This window comes from Piliocolobus tephrosceles, chromosome X, assembly GCF_002776525.5.
Source record: "Piliocolobus tephrosceles isolate RC106 chromosome X, ASM277652v3, whole genome shotgun sequence".
NCBI classification, from domain to species: domain Eukaryota; kingdom Metazoa; phylum Chordata; class Mammalia; order Primates; family Cercopithecidae; genus Piliocolobus; species Piliocolobus tephrosceles.
The window spans coordinates 80,740,326-80,760,381 of NC_045455.1; the positions used below are offsets into that span (position 1 = coordinate 80,740,326).

Consider the following 20,056-nt stretch of genomic DNA (forward strand, 5'->3'; position numbering starts at 1 on the left):
AAATCTTTTTGAAAATTCCACTCTCCAGTAACAAAAACATTGTTTTAATGCAGATAAATATAAATGTTAAGAACCTCTGGCAAAATAGATTTATATTTTTCAGTCCTTTTTTTTTGTACGTGTATATGAAATCATGGAGTATAAGCACTTCCTCAATTTCTCCTACAGAAGGTTCTTAGGCCCTGAGTGAATCGCTTTAAGTGGCAATGTTCACAGCTTATGAGATAACCTATTGGAGGTGATCCTGGACTGATGATTATATCCTTAGTTTTTGTACAATCTGCATTTTGTTTTGCAGATTCTATCTTTAATCATCTACATATCTAACTAAGCTATTTGCATAATTCACAGTGCGTATGACTGGAGCATAGACTTAGGAGAAAGAGTTGCTCTATGGTTCTTCAGATTTGATAAAGTTAGGAAAAAGTTCCTTCCAAACCATAAGGAAGTTGTGCAATACTTTATTTAGAAGTTTGTTAAATTTGTTTGGGGGGAGGGGGCATTATTTTGCTGAGAAAGACATGAGATGTCCTGACTCAATATCTAAGTTCTAGCTCCAGCCCTGGGAGGGGTAGAGGTGCCTGCACACCAAGCTGCTCCAGTTATTAAGGTTCCTCCTTGACTTTTTGAGAAAAGGCATATTTCAGGAATTAAACTTATCCTTGCTAAAACAACTATGAAAAACCACTGATTGACTTTTCTTTTTCTTTTCTTGTCTTTTTTTTTTTTTATTGTACTTTATGTTCTAGGGTACATGTGCACAACATGCAGGTTTGTTACATATGTATACACGTGCCATGTTGGTGTGCTGCACCCATTAACTCGTCATTTACATTAGGTATATCTCCTATCCCTCCCACCCCACCCCACCCCACAACAGGCCCCGGTGTCTGATGTTCCCCTTCCTGTGTCCAAGTGTTCTCATTGTTCAGTTCCCACCTATGAGTGAGAACATACGGTGTTTGGTTTTCTGTTCTTGCGATAAGATTGCTGAGAATGATGGTTTCCAGCTGCATCCATGTCCCTACAAAGGACACGAACTCATCCTTTTTCATGGCTGCATAGTATTCCATGGTATATATGTGCCACATTTTTTAAATCCAGTCTGTCATTGATGGACATTTGGGTTGTTTCCAAGTCTTCGCTATTGTGAATAGTGCCGCTATAAACATACGTGTGCATGTGTCTTTATAGCAGCATGGTTTTTAATCCTTTGGATATGTACCCAGTAATGGGATGGCTGGGTCAAATGGTATTTCTAGTTCTAGATCGTTGAGGAATTGTCACCCTGTCTGCAGAATCTCACCCTGTAACCCAGGCTGGAGTGCAGTGATGACAATACAGCTCACTGCAGCCTCAACCTTCTGGGTTCAAGTGATCCTTCCACCTCAGCCTACTGAATAGCTGGGACCACAGGTGTGCACCACTATGCCTGGCTAAGGTTTTCATTTTTTTTTTAGAGACAAGATCTCACCATGTTGCTCAGGCTGGTCTCAAACCCCTGGGCTCAAGCAAACCTGCTGCCTCAGCCAATCAAAGTGTTGGGATTATATGCGTGAGCCACCACACCTGGCCTTGTTTGGCTTTTCTACGTAGGACTTTAAAAATCCAATTTAAGGAACACAATATATGAAAGTAGCGCCAGGCACAGTGGCATGTGCCTCTAGTTCCTCTCAACTACTTCGGAGGCTGAGGTGGGAGGATCCCTTGAACCCAGGAGTTTGTGTCAGGCCTGGGCAACATAATGAGATCTTGTCTTTAAAAAAAAAGGAAGAACAATACTGCCTATATCTTATTGAACTGAAAAGTACAGTTACAATATTCTTCCTTATTTTGTGCTGTAACTTCCACCCAATGATCTTACTTGTATCCTCTGGAAGATTATGTTTAAATGTTAATATTCTCCTTGTTATAAATGACAGGCTTTTCAGAGGAAATTATTATATCTTACTTCATCCCCATCTCTACCATCCAAATTAGACTCCTTAGTTGGGTACACTAGCCTCAGTTCTTTCAAGTCACATGGCATGGTTTCTATATCATTTATGAATCTTGCCTATCATCCAAAGTATTTGCTGGTTCAGTTTGTCAACCGTAGAAAGATTTTTAATTCCATTGTGTCAAAAAATCTTTGTATTATTTTAATCCTTTTAAATTTATTGAGGCTTGTGTTATGGCCTGACACATGGTTTATCCTGGAGAGTGTTCTATGTGCACTAAGAAATTCTGCTGTTCTTGGGAGTGTTCTGTAGATGTGTATTAGGTCTGGATGGTTTACAGTGTTGTTTGAGTCTTCTATTTACAGAAGGGCCCCGACTTATGATGGTTTGACTTATGATTTTTTGACTTCATAATGGTGCAAAAATGATACACATAAAATACACTCCTCAATTTATGATGGGTTTGTCAGGATGCAACACCCTTGTAAATGGAGGAGGATGTGTCCTTGTTAATCTTACATCTAGTTATTGTCTTCATTATTGAAAGCAGGGTATTGAAGTTTCCAACTATTTTTGGATAATTTAATATTTCTCCTTTCAATTCTGTCAGTTTTTGCTTTATGGACATTGGGCTTTGTTGTTAGGCACAAAAATATTTATAATTATTATAACTTTCCTATAAGCTAATTTTTTCATTATAAAATGTTTCTCTTTTTATGTAGTGGCTTTATTTAGTGTAAAAGTCTATTTTGTCTGATATTATTGTAGCCATCTCTAGGTCTTTTATGGTTGCTGATTGTGTGGCATATCTTTTTTTATCTTTTTATTTTCAACCTGTCTGTATCTTTGAGCCTAAACTGGGTCAAAACACATAGTTAACAGCATCTGGTTGTATGTGGAGAGCAGAGAGTGCATCTTATTTTTATTTTAATTCAGTCTGACAGTCTCTGATTTTTTTTTCTTCTCTGTTTTTTTTTTTTTTTTTTTGACAGAGTCTTACTCTGTTGCCCAGTCTGGAGCACAGTGGTGCGGTCACAACTCACTGCAACTTCAATCTCTACGGGCTCAGGTGATCCTTCCACCTAAGCCTCCTCAGTAGCTGGGACTACAGGAATGTGCCACTACATCCAGCTAATTTTTCCATTTTTTGTAGAGATGGAGTTTTGCCATGTTGCCCAGGCTGGTCTCAAACTTCTGTGCTCAAGTGATCCATTCATCCTGGCCTCTCAAAGAGCTGAAATTACAGGCATGAGCCACTGTACCTGTCCCAGTCTCTGATTTTTTTATTGGACTGTTTAATCCATTTACATTTAATGCTATTATTGATACGGCTGGATTTATATCTGATATTTTGCTTTTTGTTTTCTGTATCTTTCATCTCTTTTTTGTTCACCTCTTCCTCCTTTACTGCCTTCTTTTGCCATTCCTTCACTTATTTTTAAACTATATGTATTTAGATATTTTATTAGCGATTGCTCTAGGGCTTACAATATATTAGGATGATGCAAAAGTAATTGCAGTTTTTGCCATGAAAAGTAATGGGAAAAACCGCAATTCTTTTGCACCAACCTAATACATCTTAACTTATCAGACTACAGACTTATTTTTCAAAAATTTAGATCCTATTTGCTTACCCACAGGATTTGAGGCAGACTTGACTTTTGCCCTCAAGTCTTAATCACATTTTTTTTTTTTTTTACCATTGTTGATCAAGAAGGTGCCAAGCAAAATTCTCTAATATTTTGCTCTCATCTAGTCTTCTGACATATCTCACTGTCTCTGTAATTCCTCAACAGTGATTGGTCCTTCAGTCAAACCTCCAAATTCTGTTAGTACCCTGAAGTCATGAATTCATTTAGTGATTAATTACTTTCTTACTAGTTTCTTATTTATCAGTGGTTTTGTATTCCTTATATTTATATTCATTATACCCTTTATAAAGTTACATAAAGACAAATATATAGAGTTGTTTTTAAAAATATTTAATAACTAAAGATTTAAAATGGAAATTATGCATTATAAAGAAATCATTAAAGTTATAAAATGAATTCAGTTTTAAAAGATGTAACGATCCTCTGAAGAATAAATTCACAGATATATTTAAATATAATTCAAATCATAAAAATATGCTAACTTTTCAGGAATGTATATGTTGCACATGACAATATACCTTTTAAAATTGCTATTCTGTACTCATCTCAAAGTTAAATAATACAGAGAACTGAATGAATTTTAGAAGGGAAATAATCTACTCCAATGCCTTCATCACACAGGGCAGGAATCTAAGCCCATTAATAAAGATTGTATATTTTATTCAAAAAAGAGAAAGCTCTAGAACCCAAGCTTTCTGATTCCTAATCAAGGGCTTCCTCACCCTACTGGGAAACTAAAAAAAATTATATGATATGAAAACACTTAAGGGAAAAGTATCTTTGGCAGTTTTACATACTTCAAATAAAACATATGAGTAGGTCCTACCAAAATATCCTATGGACACTTTGGTAGTATTGGAAACAGATACACTAAAGTGGATTATCACTTGGGCAGACACCTAAAAAACACTTCCATATGGAATGTTAGGGTCTTTTAAAAGAAGAGTCTATGAATTCCCTGGCTCCAGGAATAAATTTAAATAAACTCCCACATCACTAGTTGTTGATGATAGAACTGCCTATCAAATCTCTCAAAAGTATTCAAAGCATTAGACTACAAAGGATTTCATCATGTTATCTTTTGGCTTCCAAAATCCCAGCAACCCCTCTTAGGCCCATTTGTTTGTTTTGTGCAGGCTCTGGTGACTCAGACTGTCTCCTGTTCCATTCACTTAACAGCATTCATTCTACTCTTCATGGGTCTTCTTTCCCGAAAATTCTTTCCCTCTCCACCCAGTGAATTCAGTATTCGTATAGAAAATCTATTCTGTACCTTAATCTTAAAATTCTTTCTTTGTATTTCAGCAGTCTATGCCTATGTCCATATTCCGCTTAGTAAACTACTCTGCCTATGTTTAAGCTATCTTAGTCACTTATCTATTTAGAAATTTTAGTACATCTACTTTTCACCTTCATCTAGGGTTGCCAGGTAAAGAAGGATTCAGCATCATTATCTCCCATTCCTTTTAGTGTCAGTTTAAACATCTAAATCCCTTCTTGAAGCTTACCTCAGTCCCAGTGCTTTAAGTGCCAAGAGAAAACTGTGGCCTAGTTGCATACTCCACCAACTTTAAAAACCACCATCTACAAATTTATCTTCCGCAATGTAACAGTTTCTTCCTGCTACATTTTCAGATCTCCACCTGGTTATCCTAAACCCAACATCTCACCCTCCACTGTTACAAATACATATGGAATAAAATGAAATGCAATATTAACAATTGTGTAGCATTTATCTTCAAGGAAAAAAGCCATCTCTCATTGTAGCCTCAAGACAATGATACATTTCCTTCTATTGATCTTGGAGATAGAGAGACCTCCATGATTTAGTCCTTCATTTTAACTTTAACCTCTCCTCTATAGCTTCTTTCTCTATGCCCTAAATATGTTCAAATACCTTTAAAAGTTTTTCTTGCATCACTTCATAATTACCATACTATCTCTTGCATTTCCTTTATCTGTACTTTTCTCTTTTTTATTTTTCTTTCCATAGGTTTTTGGGGAACAGGTGGTGTTTGGTTACATGAGTAAGTTCCTTAGTGTGAGATTTTGGTGCATCCATCTCTTGAGCAGTATACATTAAACCTAATTTGTAGTCTTTTATCCCTCATTCTCTTCCCACCTTTTCCTCCTGAGTCCCCAAACTCCACTGTGTCATTGTTATGCCTTTGTATCCTCATAGCTTAGCTTCCACTTATGATTGAGAACGTACAATATTTGGTTTTCCATTCCTGACTTACTTCACTTAGAATAGTCCCCAATCCTACTTTTCTCGAAAGTGTATTTTCTACCTCACTTTCCGTCTCGTATTTACTCTCCAATCCTATTGTGATCTGCTTCTGTCTCTACAATTCCACTGATACAAATGTGGAAAGACAAAGAACTTTTTATGTTATTTGAACTCTATATGGTAGCGGAACTGTTATCCACTAACTTTTTATTACAACTGTCTTGTGTTTGGCATTTAAGATGTTTCCTCCTTACTTTTCTGAACATTCCTTCTCATTTATTCCTATTGGATCATATTCCTCTGTTTATGTTCCCTAGCATAATTCCGTGTACTTTTTCTCATTCTGTGTTGTCTCAGATAACTAGTAGTACACATAAAAGATGATGGGCACCAAAAATAAACGAAGAGATGATGGTGGCTTGCAAGGACGGAAGCTGTAAAGTTGGTGAGAGATGGGCAGATTCTGGAGGATTTGCTGACACTCTGGATATTGGGTACAAAAGCAAGCGAGGAGTCAAAGATGACAGCTATGTGAGATGATGTGGAGAAGACCACCAAACTTATCAGCTTGAAGTTAAGGGGAGAGGTCTTGGCTGGAGATATAAATTTAAGAGTGTTCAACGTATAGAACATATTATATTGGAGAGTATTGCCTGAAAAATCCTTCACTCATTCAGGCACTGAGTACCTACTACATGCTATCAAAATAACCAGCAAAATTAACAAAATCTTCCTGTGGGAAGAACAGAATAGATGATATTCACTTAATTTTTCATTCAACAAACACACCTAAGCATGATGTTACATAAACTCAGAAGTCTGGAGACAGAAAAAACTGGGTTTGAATCCTATCTTTGCTAGTTATTGTATGGTCTTGGGTAATATAAGTTTAAAAGTACTCTTTGTAAAACACATAAAGTTTTTATGTATATTAATTAATTTAACCTGTGCAACAACCCTAAGACACAGAATTATTATCGCTGTTCTACAGATGACAGGACAAACTTCGAGAGGTTCTATCTGATAACTAAGAAAGCATGCTCTGGAGCCTGGGGCCAGATGGCAAAGATGAAAATCTTAACTCTGCTAACTCCTAGCTTTGTAAACTTGGAAGAGTTACCTGAATTGTCTATGTTTCAGACTCTTAACAATGAAATGAAGCCAGACGTTTCTACTTCATAGTGTTAAGAAGATGAAGGTACATACAGTAATACAGATAAAGCACCTAGCAGAATAACTTGCAGATAACAAAAACTCAATTTTAGTCAATTTTACCAATTTGTCCTTTGTCTTGTTTAAAGATGTAAAAATGTTCTTAAAAAAACGACCTGCAACTTTTTTCATCAAGTTCCTAAGACATGTTTTCAAGTGTTTAGCTGACTTTTAGGCACAAGGTAAAATATGAGAAACAGTAACTTCTTATGTCAGGGTATACAGTTAAGACTAGAATTTATCTAGGGCTGGATTAAGTATCTTGTAATGAGATTCAGGAATCTCCAACTGGTCCTTTGGTCGATAATCAGTCTAGTTGGTGATCTACGTTAGTATAGGTATTTCAGTATGTCTAACTAATAAATTGGTACTTGCGCTTAATGGTTATCTAGGCTCTAGAATATGGTAAATATTAAATACTGAAATCAATAGGTAAAAGTAATGATTCTTAACAATAAATTCTACTATAGTTTCTAGACAACAGAAGATCAAATAGGACATAGCTTATAAAACTACTTAGCTGAAGAGGCTCCACTATCTTATTTACTGAGTATAAGGCTTTAATAAAGTTATAGCCTTCTTTTGTTGGCATTTGTCTCTGTCCTCATTTTAGTATGCCCTCAGTAAGCTACCAGATCTTAACCTGCACAACAAAAGTGCCACTCATTGAAACAGTTATAACAGGAAAGGAAAGCAAGTTGATGGGATTTACAGTGTTACAGGCCACTGAATCACTGACTACTTGGTGAGGACATGTAAAGAAACATCATTTTTGACACTGCTAGGACAGTGAAGCCAGGTTAATGAAACAGCTTTGGAACATGAAAGCTACTCATAAAGTGTTTTTTTAAAACTTCAGATTTCCTTGGGAAACCTAATTAAGAAATAGGAATCTTCCATTAATAATTTTCAATTATTTTACTTGTAGGTTTTATTTCCCAGTGGTACATTTTTTAATAAACTTTTATTGCTTTATATTTTCTATCCTATTATCTACTTGCAAGTGCCATAAACATTTTGAGATTTAAACAAAAACATAAAATGCTGAAGAACTGACATTCTTCTCAAGCCTGGGGACTAATAACTAACGTAAAGTTTTACTTTGAAACATGTTTCTCAGCCTTTCAAATACCTAATTTACTTTTGATGTTCATCAAATAAGCATAAAGTAGCTGTATCAACACAATGCTAGGAAAAAATAAGCAGCATAGATTATGGAGAATTCTTAGGGATCAGAGAAGAGCATAAGAATAAATCACTTAGAGAATTAGCTGTATTCCAGGCTTCATTAGTTCTAATTATTCCCCAAATATGCTCAGCAGAATGCACTTGGGTCAGCTGGGACTGACACACAATAGAGTAGGCAACTTATAAACTCTTCAAAGCACAGAAAGAGTTCATAAAACGACCGCTTGTGCATTTAGATTCATGTGATAACACCTCTTATTGCATAAGCCACCAGATGAAACAGATGGGGTAGCTCTTCACTGGAGAATGTTTCTTTTGTAAACGCACTGGACTTCTTTATTCCCCATTCAAGACACAAACTGCAAGAAAGCCAAATTTCAGGCAGGCTGTCTTTGTCTTTTATTGCCTAGATGTCACAGCAGTAATAAATAAAGTAGTAATGAAACATCCTCATTAAAAAAAAAAAAAACATGTGCCTACACTTAAAGAAATTAAAGGCTTTAAAAAACACAAAAAGTTAATACACGTGTTTTTTTTTAACACCCATACAGAAATAAAATAACATGTATTTTGTATTTTCAAATTAATTAATATACAATAAAATTTTGTATTTTACTACTGATTCTCAAATGTATTCTGAGAGTTCTCAGAAAATGTTTTTTCCCAACAATGTATTCATTACTTAAGGGAGGCCTCTTTGCTCTACATTCACCAGTTCACTCTGTGATACTGAATATTCAGTTCTAGGCACTGCACTTGAAGAAAACAACTGAGCAGAATGGGTCTTGAGAGTACTTTAGCTTGATTTACAAATTTTCACATTGGCTTCAAATTATTAAAAGTATCACTTTTTAAAAGCGTTTACCTCTGCTCATGCTAAATTATTTAGAAACTCTTGTTATTGTCAAAAGGTTAAAATATATAGATCAATATGTTGGTGATTCCTATAATAGTCTACAAGTCCTAGGAGCACATCTATTTGCATTTAAAGTTTATTAGCTTTGCTGTTCATTGATCAAGCATGTGGGAAACCTGTAGATTTCATTTGTAGATACAAAATTTATTGACAAAGCAAAATTGATAAATGCCGAAATATATAAAGTCCATACTTTATCCCAAATGAGGCTTCTTAGTTACACATTTCGATAAAGCTATGAAAAAACGGTATTAGGATTTTAAATATTTGGAAAAAAAACTATACAAAGGCTGTGGAGTATTTAGTAAATTCAATGTATCCTGAGGTCTTATTAAGTGGATTAGCTACCTTCTATACTTAAGCTGAGCAAAAACATTAAATTCATTAAAGTTAAATTGTTTTGCTCTGAATATTCTATGTGTAGCTTATGAACACATTTTTAAAAAGAACTTATGCCTATTGATTCTTAAAATAATGATGTGTAACTTGTTATTATAAGTCAAGTCATGGAAAAAATACCTAAAAATAGCAAGATATGAGTTGGATGATTACAAAAATCATGTACTTAGGACCTCAGTAATAATATATTTAAACAAGATATTTGTTGACATACAGAATTTATCTGCATGGGAATGGAGATGCCCAAAAAGCTAATGTGACCCATGGCTCACTATTATTCTCTACTTTACATGTACCAATCCATTCTAGGGGTAATGAATTCTAGGCACCATACTTGAAGAAAATCATGTACCAGAATGGGTCCTGCACAGTGAGGTGACTTAAAATATGCCAAAGGTATAATGGCTGAAAGACTGGAATATGTTCAACTTGGTATCTGAAATGCTGAATTTAAAAAGCATGTATCTGTTAAAGGGATAAGACTATTCAGCAGGGAAAGTAGGGGCCAAAAGGTGAAAGTTTCAAGGGGAAATATTTTGGTTCAATATTAGGAAGAGCTTTCTAACAGAACTGTTGTAAGTGCAATTAACTATCTGAGTAGGTAGTAAGTTTCTCATTAATGGAGGTAAAAGTAGAGGTTAGATAACCACCTCTGGCTATGGTTGTTACCACGGCTGGTAGAGAAAATTCAGACAGTTACGAAGAGGGTTCCACTCTATTATCCTCCAGAGTTCCTTCCTGCCCTGACATAAAATGTCTGACTTATGAGGCAGAATTACTTTTTTCCCTGATACTAACCGCACGACACATTTTAGTAAACTTTTCACTGTTTTAATTTTTATGTAGAGTGAAATACAAATTGAGTATGAATACTGATTAGTAACTCTAAGTACTAATTCTATATAAGTACTAATAGAATTCTACTTTATATAGTAATATAATCAGATGTATCATTGAAAAAATTTCCTCACATTTTAGTATCTATACCAAAAAATAATTTACTACAGAATAAAAACAACTGGCATTGGCATAGCTTTCTTGGAAATGATTGCACTTAAATTCATGGTCAAAGGGAGTTTTCAATGTATCTTGTGCTGCAAAACAATATTGTGGGTCGTATAGCTCACTGATGTTACACAGTAAAACTATAATATGGATAAATCTTTACAGAAGAAAAGTATATAAATATTTCACTCAAGTAATTATTGAAATAATTGCTTCTCCTCATCACATTTATAAAGGTATATCCCATTAATCTTGAGTTTTACAATGAAGTGGTTATCTAGATGAATTAGTCCAATTTGATATTCAGTAAACAGTATATGTCTTTCCTAGTTTCTCCCAATGTGATAGATCAATACATTATCCTCATAAAATTAAAATTCATAACATAAAAATATCTCAGTATCTACCTATTTAAAAGTATCCTATAAAGAACTCTATCCTTAAAACTCATCAATTATGTTCTTTATGTAAATGCAAGCCTGTAGATTTATTTTTAGAATGACATTTATATCCTAGTAGCAGTTTCTACGAATTATAGCCGGTTATGGACATATGTAGTCTGGAAACTCTAGTGCTGATGGCAGCCACAGTCAGACAGACCTGGCTCTGCAATTACTTGTGTGACCCTGGTAAGACGTAACCTTTCTAAACCTCAGTCTCTTTATTTGTAAATGGGAGCTAATATTTGTAGGGAAGATTAAATGAGATTAAATACTCATTAAATATTGGTCCCTGTTCCTTATCACCCATCTTTCCCAGCTCAGAATTATGTTAAGTATCAAATGAATTAATGGGTATAAATCCTTTGCGAATTGAAAAGAATGTTGCAATTGTAAAGCATTATCTCATTTAATAGGTAATTTATCCCCGTGAATTACATTATGGTTAATGGTGTTCATTATTGTTTTGAATAATCCATGTAAGTATAGGTTCCATAATACGATAAATTTCTATAGAACAAATTAATAACTTAAAAGATCATATTTGAAAATACCCAGAGAAAACAATAATTAGCAACAATTATTCTCTAAATCATTTTGGAATAACTCAGTAAGTTTTAATGACATAATATAACTATTGGCTTGGGACAGGCTAGGCTTGTATAAGCAGTGGGAGAACTGAGGCTTTACCATTCATTCAGGTGAGGAGAAGAACATATTTTCCCTCAAAATTTCATCAGCCTATTTTTTAGACTAAACAATCTGGAGAATTTTCTCAATTACCTATTACCTGGGTTATATGCAGAGTTCAAACACACGCTCTAGAGTGGTTGTGAAGTATGTTTTACCCAGAGTTTCGTATTTAAGACAATTACAGCATTCAAGGGTAAAACACTGTAAATCATACAAATACTGGAAAATTTTTAAAGTGTTATTTGATATTATTCTGATTTTTGTTTTTAAAGATACAGATATTGAAACTATCACAGCTGATCATTTCATTCTGACATGAGTTTAAAAGGTTAAGTTACTATCTGAAGAAAGGTAATCTGGTTGCCTTTCACAGCAGCCTGCAAGCTCTGCAATCTGCATAGAGAGGGGCATTTGTCATCATTAGCTGAGCTGTGACAGCTGGCACCCAGGGTGTCCCAGAATCAAGAAGTGGCAGAGACACTCTTGGTTTAGGTTGCCATTAAGTATAGTAGGTTTCTAGAGGATCAAGTATATCTTACGAAAGCTTTGTGATGTAACTAACAGTAGTGAACATATTTGAATTTTCCATAACATGGATAATACAATGATAGCACATAATTAGCAGGTTGCCTCTAGACAACAAGATGCCAGATTATAGTATGAATAAACATCTACTGCCTGCCACTTAGAGAGGTAGAATTGTTTTCAGCACCCTAACAGCTCCAGCAGAGTGGTTTTTTCAGGGCTGGGTGATTAATTAAGTATATTGAAGGAAATAGGTTAAAGATGGAGACTATAGTTCTCAGATATATTTTAAATTTGGTTGTAAATAATGCATAACTTCCCAAGAATTAGCTAAACTGCACACACGCAATATAGCACCCATCTTTTTTTCATAATATGAATATGAAAATTAAAGTAATTCATTTAGATGCAGTCTTCCAATTGGCTGAAGTGTTTGTAATTGGTAACATGTATTTAAAAATATTCCTTGGCTAAAGTTTAAAATCAAAATCTTCTTACCAAATGGGTGCCACTATGAGTCTGAAACAGTTGTGGTAAGTAAATCTAGAAAAGAAGTTTTAAAACTTTAAAATGTTATAAATATGTCTCTTAGATCTTAATGTAAAACTATTTATCAAAAGAAAGTTTAAATTATGCAGGCTGATCAGACTTTTGAAAATTTTGAATACCACCACCCCTCTAAAGTCATCAATGCTTGGAAACATAATCAATAACATGGGGTTTTATATTATTATGTAAACTAGTTTTCCACAAATAAAACTAATTTTTGTGTTAATGTAAAATCTATGCAAATACATGCAGTCATTTATCAGGAAAGCTGACAAGCATTCCATATTGGAGGGGAAATGAAACTGCCTCAAGAATAGAGGCAATTAATTATTTCTGTATTTTTTCTTCTTCTGTCTTGAGGCACAAAAGTTATCCATCCAGTTAAAACAGCAAATGAAATAAAGAGATTTTTTTTTTATTTAAACACATATGGCTTTTGCCTGCAATACTGATCACCACAAGGTCTACAGATGCCCGTGGCTAAATTGTACACTGGCAGATGCACACAGGGGAAAACTGTGCTAATGCAGCGTGGAGAGCAAAACAAATGAAGAACTGAAATTGCAAGCAAAAAACAAAAAACAAAACATCCTACATTTTTCCCCCCGATGAGTTATACATTTTGTTTATCAAATGCAGGTTAAGGTTGCAAAAAATTTAAACTTAGTCTGTTGCAAAAAAGTAAAAAACAATTTTAAATTAGTGAAGGTCTCTCTCTCTCTATATATACACACACACATACATATTAATGTAGGTAAATAAGTATATTTTTTTTCTATGGACAAAATGGCTAGCAATAAACTTCTCAATTTCATAATTAAAAGCTTATGACATTCAAAGTTGATGTAGTATATGTGACTGAATACATGCTGTTGGAATTTCCAGTGTTATTTAAAAAATCAATTTAGGTACAGTCTCTTCAGGTATTACCAAAACTGTTAAGGGTTATTATGAGACAATCTTGTGGATGTGGATATTACTTCCTGGTGGCAACAAGAATCCAGTATTTAGTAGTTGTTTCCTTTTAACAAATTAATACAGAAAATGTATAGAGGCCAATTCAATCTTTTACTATCTTAAACACTGGTGTTTTTTTTGTGTGTGTGTCTGTACACAGACCGCATGCACGGGCTATATTGCAAACCATAAAAAGAGTGTATTTCCTAAAGATGGTTTGAGATTATTAAGAAAGCAATAACTTCTTTCTTAATAGGCCTGTAAGCATGCATAACATTAAAATTTCTATTGTAACTGCCAAATAAAAATATAAAACAGAAAGCATTTAAATAATTTGTATATCTTAGGGGAAGAAATAAAAGACTAGTTGTACTATTCCAAGTTGTAAAAAGGCAAAATATTTGAAAAGCATCATTATCAATGTCTTCACTCCTATAATTTAATAAGTCTTGGTTTAGAGTATTTGTAACCATCTAAATTTACATAATAATGTATATTTATACAAAATTAGGATAATGTATATTTATACATCTGTCCCAAGAATGTGCATATATTAAGTAATATTAGATCTAATAAACTCTTTAGCCTCAATTCCTACCACTCAAAGGGAAGGTTAATTTACTGAAAATGTAAAGTAAAAATATTGAGAAATCTTGACATTTCTTTCTCTAGTGACATAAAGCTAGAAACATTACAAATATGCCTCAAATGTTGCTAACTTATATGAGAAACCCTTTCTTTCTTACATATTTTGATGTGCAAACTGTAAACCCAATTCATAAATCTAACACATATATTTATGTTAGCCACTAAATATTAGGAGTTTCTTTGAAAAATGAATCTTCTACTAAGTATTAATTAGTCACATACATTAAACAACTTTACATAAAATAAAAATTATAAACATATTGCTTATATATCTGAAATATTATTTTATACTTAGCCTGTGTCAGTGTTTTTTGATTAAAACTTGTCTTTAATTGGAAGCATGATAAAATAGTAAATTCTAGGGGAAATAAATAACGGGTGTTACAGTCTAAAGACCTTTTGATATAAAACTAAAACACTCAGACATTTATACATTAATCATAAAATTTCCAAATAAAAGTAACGAAATAAGGGCATGAAGAAACATTTTTGTGGTAATATAAATGTTCTACATGTGTGGTAGAGCTTCTATGATGGTATACATTTGTCAGAATTCATAGAATGGCACAATCATATGGAAAAATCATGGAATGCTATTGTATGCAAATTATACATCGACAAACCTAACTTAAAAAAATACATTTCACAGAAAGACAAAGGTATACATTTTATTTCACTAGGTTCCCACTTTTTTTAAAATCAGGAACACTACATCTTACAAACTATGCAGTTCATCCTTCTAATTTGACTGGGATATTGAGATAATAAAATGGATAAGGATATATGAATATAAAAGTATTAACTATTCATTAGTATTACTTTAGACTTGATATTTTTGACAAATCAGTACATGAAAAGTGTGCTTTCAAGAAATAGTACATATTGGTGTACTAAAATGTATATTATTACCACAGTGAAAATAATGAAATGTAACTGGAAATATTATATAGGTATTATATTCTCAGATAGTTATCTCTATACTTATATGTAAAGATATGAAGAAAATTTATGTTTATAAACTAATTTCCTTCTTTTTCTATAAACCATTTATTTTACTGCATATAATATACATGATAAAAGGTAATAGTTTTCTATTTGATGTAATTATCTTTTTAAATTATTACTCTAGTTACTGATCATTAAAAAAATAAATCTTAGTTTAGAAGAACTACTTTGCTCATTAAAAAATAAGCTCCAAAACTATAAATTAAAAATAGGAAAGGTTATTTTAGACATGTAATCACTGGAAGTTGATTATCTATGTATCATATTCTAGTCTCAAGGTCATGTTGAATATTTTCAGTGGCTTAATCACATACAGTATGAAACAGTAATGAGAGCAATGCAGTCCTAGATGACCTAGTTCAGATGCAGGGATTAACATACACTCATCGAATCTGATTTCCTTGTTTTCTCTAAATGCAATAAAAATATAGCATATTAAGAGTACTAAAAATGTAGCCATATACACAAATATATGTAAATTCATGTATGTAAAATCATACATACATTTGTGTATATGTTATGGGTTTGGAAATACCTAACTTTCATATATTCATATAGAAAAGAATCATGTGAGCCCATTTATCCTGTCTGAATATTTCTATAATATCACAAGAAAATTATAAGCTGAAATCTAACAAAAAGATTTTAGTTTTACTAGAAAGATAATAGTAACTTTCTGAAGGGTTTGTGAGAAATTAGACTACTGGAATCCGTATTTCCTACACAATACTCAATAAATGAATGACTTGTCCTTCAATGTTTGGAAAAGGTTAGAGATCACAATTTATGCGGAGCAATAAAAAATTCTTTAGGTTGATAACCTCCCATCCCCCATTTTTTTTTTTTTCAGTTTGCAGATACAACTGAAAACATCCTGTACCTCTGTGTACACATGCAAATGAAGTGAGGAAACAGAGACAATTATGAAAATAAGCTGGGCTTTAAATTTCTTTTTCCATCAAAAGAAAGGTTTTGGCTAGAGTTATCCAGTATTACTTCAAGTCTGCAAATCAAGCAGTGATGGTCAATTCTTAGAAGTAGACTCCCAACTTCCATTTTTAATCTCAAATTACTTTTCTTTTCAAAAACCTATTAATACCAATATCAAGTTTATTAAGCAACACTGTAGACAAAAACAGTACTCTTCACTACAAATGTGACTATATGTGAACTAGGGCGATGAAGAAAACTGAGGCAAAGGCCTTCATCAGTCAAGTGAAGAATAAACAATTTTAAAAAATTAACCATGATTCTCAAAATGTTCTAGTTGAAGAAGTGAAATAGGGTCTAAATTGTGCAAACAGCGACTTCAATCCTCTGTTTGACTTTGAAATAAATCTGATATTAAAAGATGAAATAATTACTTTAAGAAATCACTGAAACCTTGAAAGCTTTCAAGCTATTTTTTGTCTCAAGTGTTCTTATACCAAGAATCACACAGGAAGAAAGGTATAGATGCCATCAAATTAGATTACCAGAAAAATTCTCTCTATTTTACTTTATTTAATGTGACACATAAAGAAAACCCTGCACAAATATCTGTCTTTAATTTCTCTAGTGTAAAAAAAGAAATGTATTGTGTCTGGCAGAATGAAACACTTGAAATAGCCTGGGTGCATTTAAAAAAAAAAAGAAGGGGAAAGGAAATCAGATGCCTACAATGAGCCTTCAAAGCCACTCCAGCAGTAGGGATAAATAATGTAATAAACTCAACTTCATATTCTTTTTATCTCCCCAGTGTAATAAGCACATATTAAAAAAATAAAACTTTAAATTCATGAATACTTGTGAATAGACTAGCAGCTAACAGATAATGAAAAAACACCAAACGATATCTATGTAAGCACTTAACATGTACGTGCATATCCTTTAACAGAGACCTTTTTTCCAGATGAAAGGTTACAATTGCTGAGATTTATGAACATGCAATTCAAATTTAAATTAGTTTTTTTCTAAAAGAAAAAAATTTGGCATTCTTGTATTTCTCAACATAACAGAGTTTTTCTTTAAGCTTAATAATGACACTATTTATGAATTGCTTTGTATATCCCATATAAGTAAGCAGGTTTACAGAAGTGGAGATAAGTTATTTAGGAAATAGTACTTGAGGAAAAGTTGTTTTGCTATTGTTATTTCGAACGCTTCGAAGTGTTAAGGATCACAGTATTTAATTATTTTATATTCACTAATACTACTAACATTGATGATAATGATGTGCTGTGTCCTTATTAGTATTATTTTTTTCTAACTGGTACATTTTAAATCAAGCCTGCCTCATAAACTAAGTAAATGAAATGTAAACGTCAGTTAGGCATTAAAATTCTAAATACCATTCAATATAAGCATTTCAAACTATCATTACATCATGAGATTCTTGAGATGCTTTTTCCTTCAATTAGGCCAGTTTTCCTTAATTATCATTCTATTATTAGGTCATGTCAAAGATGTCTGCATGCATACCACGGAAAATAATTAAGTATTTACATCCTAAAGCATGACACACACACAATTTTATTCTAGTAGCACTAAGATTACATTTTCAACAAAAAATATTGCAAGACTGGTATAACTGGAGTTTTTAAAAAAACTTTTCACATTAATACATAAATGTATATTAAGCCATCTCGATGTACTGCATAATCATTTGACGTAACTAGTTTAATAGGTCAAATGATATTTTTAAAAAATTTACTGAAAAATAGTTAAATATGTTACTCCCATAACATAAATATATCCCCCAAGCCTAGATTAAAATCGGCTGAATTGCACAAAAATATACTGTTATTTGTAATTCCTCTCTGTAGGTTATTTCCATAACAAAATTTCGGGGATGGAAAACACACTTCTCCGAATAGCTTAATTTTCGCTTCAACAATGAGGGGCGTCTAAGATCACTGAAAGGATTCAGCTACAGAAGGCAATTCATTTCACGTGTTCAGTGTAATAGACAATCACTGTGTTGCAGCAACAAGCAGTACTTGCACTAGAGTGTTATTCAATCCAGGGCGCCCAGTTCACCCACAGTGATAACCGCGGACCGGTGAATCCTATGTTATGTAAATCACCTTCGGCTCCGTGTGTGAAGGATGCTTAAGGAAGCAGCTTAGAAAACACAGTCCTGGCGTCCTTGAAACTAAATGACTTCACTTTCCTGGAACACTAGATCTAACGAGTTTCCTAGTACACCTTTTCTCACCATCCATTTTTCCTTCTCAAAGTGCAAATCGTTAGTGAAAAGGAGCTGGTTGCACCAATTAGTTTGCACGAAGTGCTTCGGTGTTTAGCTTCGCTTTAACCCAATTAAGCTGCACAGTGAACCCCGAAGATGCGCCACCTGCGCGCCTGGCTCCAGCCAGACCCGGCCGGCGTCCCTCGCAGGCCCGTATCCTTCCCGTTAGACCCACTCAAGGTCCCCCGTACAGCCCCGGGGACTCCCCTTCCTCGGCTGTCTCAGGTCCTTGACAACCAGGGTTGTTCTGCAGGTGGCCCAAGAAGGCAAGGGGCGAGGTCTTGGGGCAAGCATCTCAGAGGGCCTGAACTCAAGGGAGACAGCGCAGGGCGCAGAGGCCCGCGGCGGGGGTTTGGCTGCGACCACACCTGGGCCGGTCGTGGGCGGTCAAGGCTGAGGGGTGCGTGGGCACAGCGTGGCCTGGAGCAGACGTGGAGAGTAACCCGGCACTCCAAGTAAGGTTTTCAAAGAAGCTCACGCAGAAGTAGAGCGTAGCGATCTTGAGCCCAGAGAGTAAAGTAAGAGGGCACGGGAATGCGGCGCAGCTAGAGAGAGGGCGAGCGGACAGTACAGGGCCACCCGCTCCGGGTGAGGGCAGAAGGCGGCGTTTCCCCAGAGACCACTGCACATCTTCGCCGTGGCGGTTGCAGGTTCTCGGGCTCTGATGCGTTTCCCCTCCAACTGCCAAAAGGTAGCAGTGCATTCACCCGAGACGACGGCAAAGCGGGGAGGGGCTTTTTGGGTGTTCCCAAGCCCTGCTCCTAAGGGGATGGAAGGATCTTGGGAAATAAAGTAGATGGGTGCCACGCAACCCAATGTAATATACTATTTTCAGCTAAATTGTAATCTATCACTGTTGGATAAGGAGAAATTAAATAAGAGATGGCTTTGTGATGCTGTACCTGTGCAAAACACACAAACAAAAATAAAAAAAACTTAAGTAAAAAGTGGGATCCCTGCACAAGATCTTATTAAAAGTGGCTCTGAAAGTGCCTACAAACCTGTTACCGGGAGTTACAGGATTTGACTGGAAATATTCTTAATTGGGAAGACGTGGCATCTAAATTAAAGGTAGACAATTAAAAAATCCACCTAGGTTTAAAAACCACGACATAACCACTAAGTAGTATTTCTTTAGTTTCCTGTACTTTGAGGAGACAACTGGACCACCAACTAGGAAGAAAAGAAATTTCCTCCTCCTGTTTCCGGGTTCCAAAATTCAGAAATGAAATGATTTCATTTTTGTTTTCAAAATGATGTTAAAATCCAAAAATGACCCCTAGATGATTGCAAGTTAATTTTCTTTGAAAATGTTAACCATTTTCCCTTAATTAAATCACACAAAATAGTATAAAATTAGAAGTCTACTGCTAGGTCACCACTTAAGGACACTTAAGACAGGAGATATATCCTTAATTATACATCTGTAAACAAGCCAGAAACCCCTAAACCTTCACATTTTCAGGAT

At 34.4% G+C, this 20,056-nt stretch overlaps 1 protein-coding gene across 2 annotated transcripts in view; it reads right to left on the minus strand.

Annotated features, from left to right (window-relative positions):
• The window catches only part of NBEA (neurobeachin), a 743,995-nt gene that overhangs the window by 185,289 nt on the left and 538,650 nt on the right, over positions 1-20,056 (minus strand). The gene's annotated exons all lie outside the window — the stretch shown is intronic.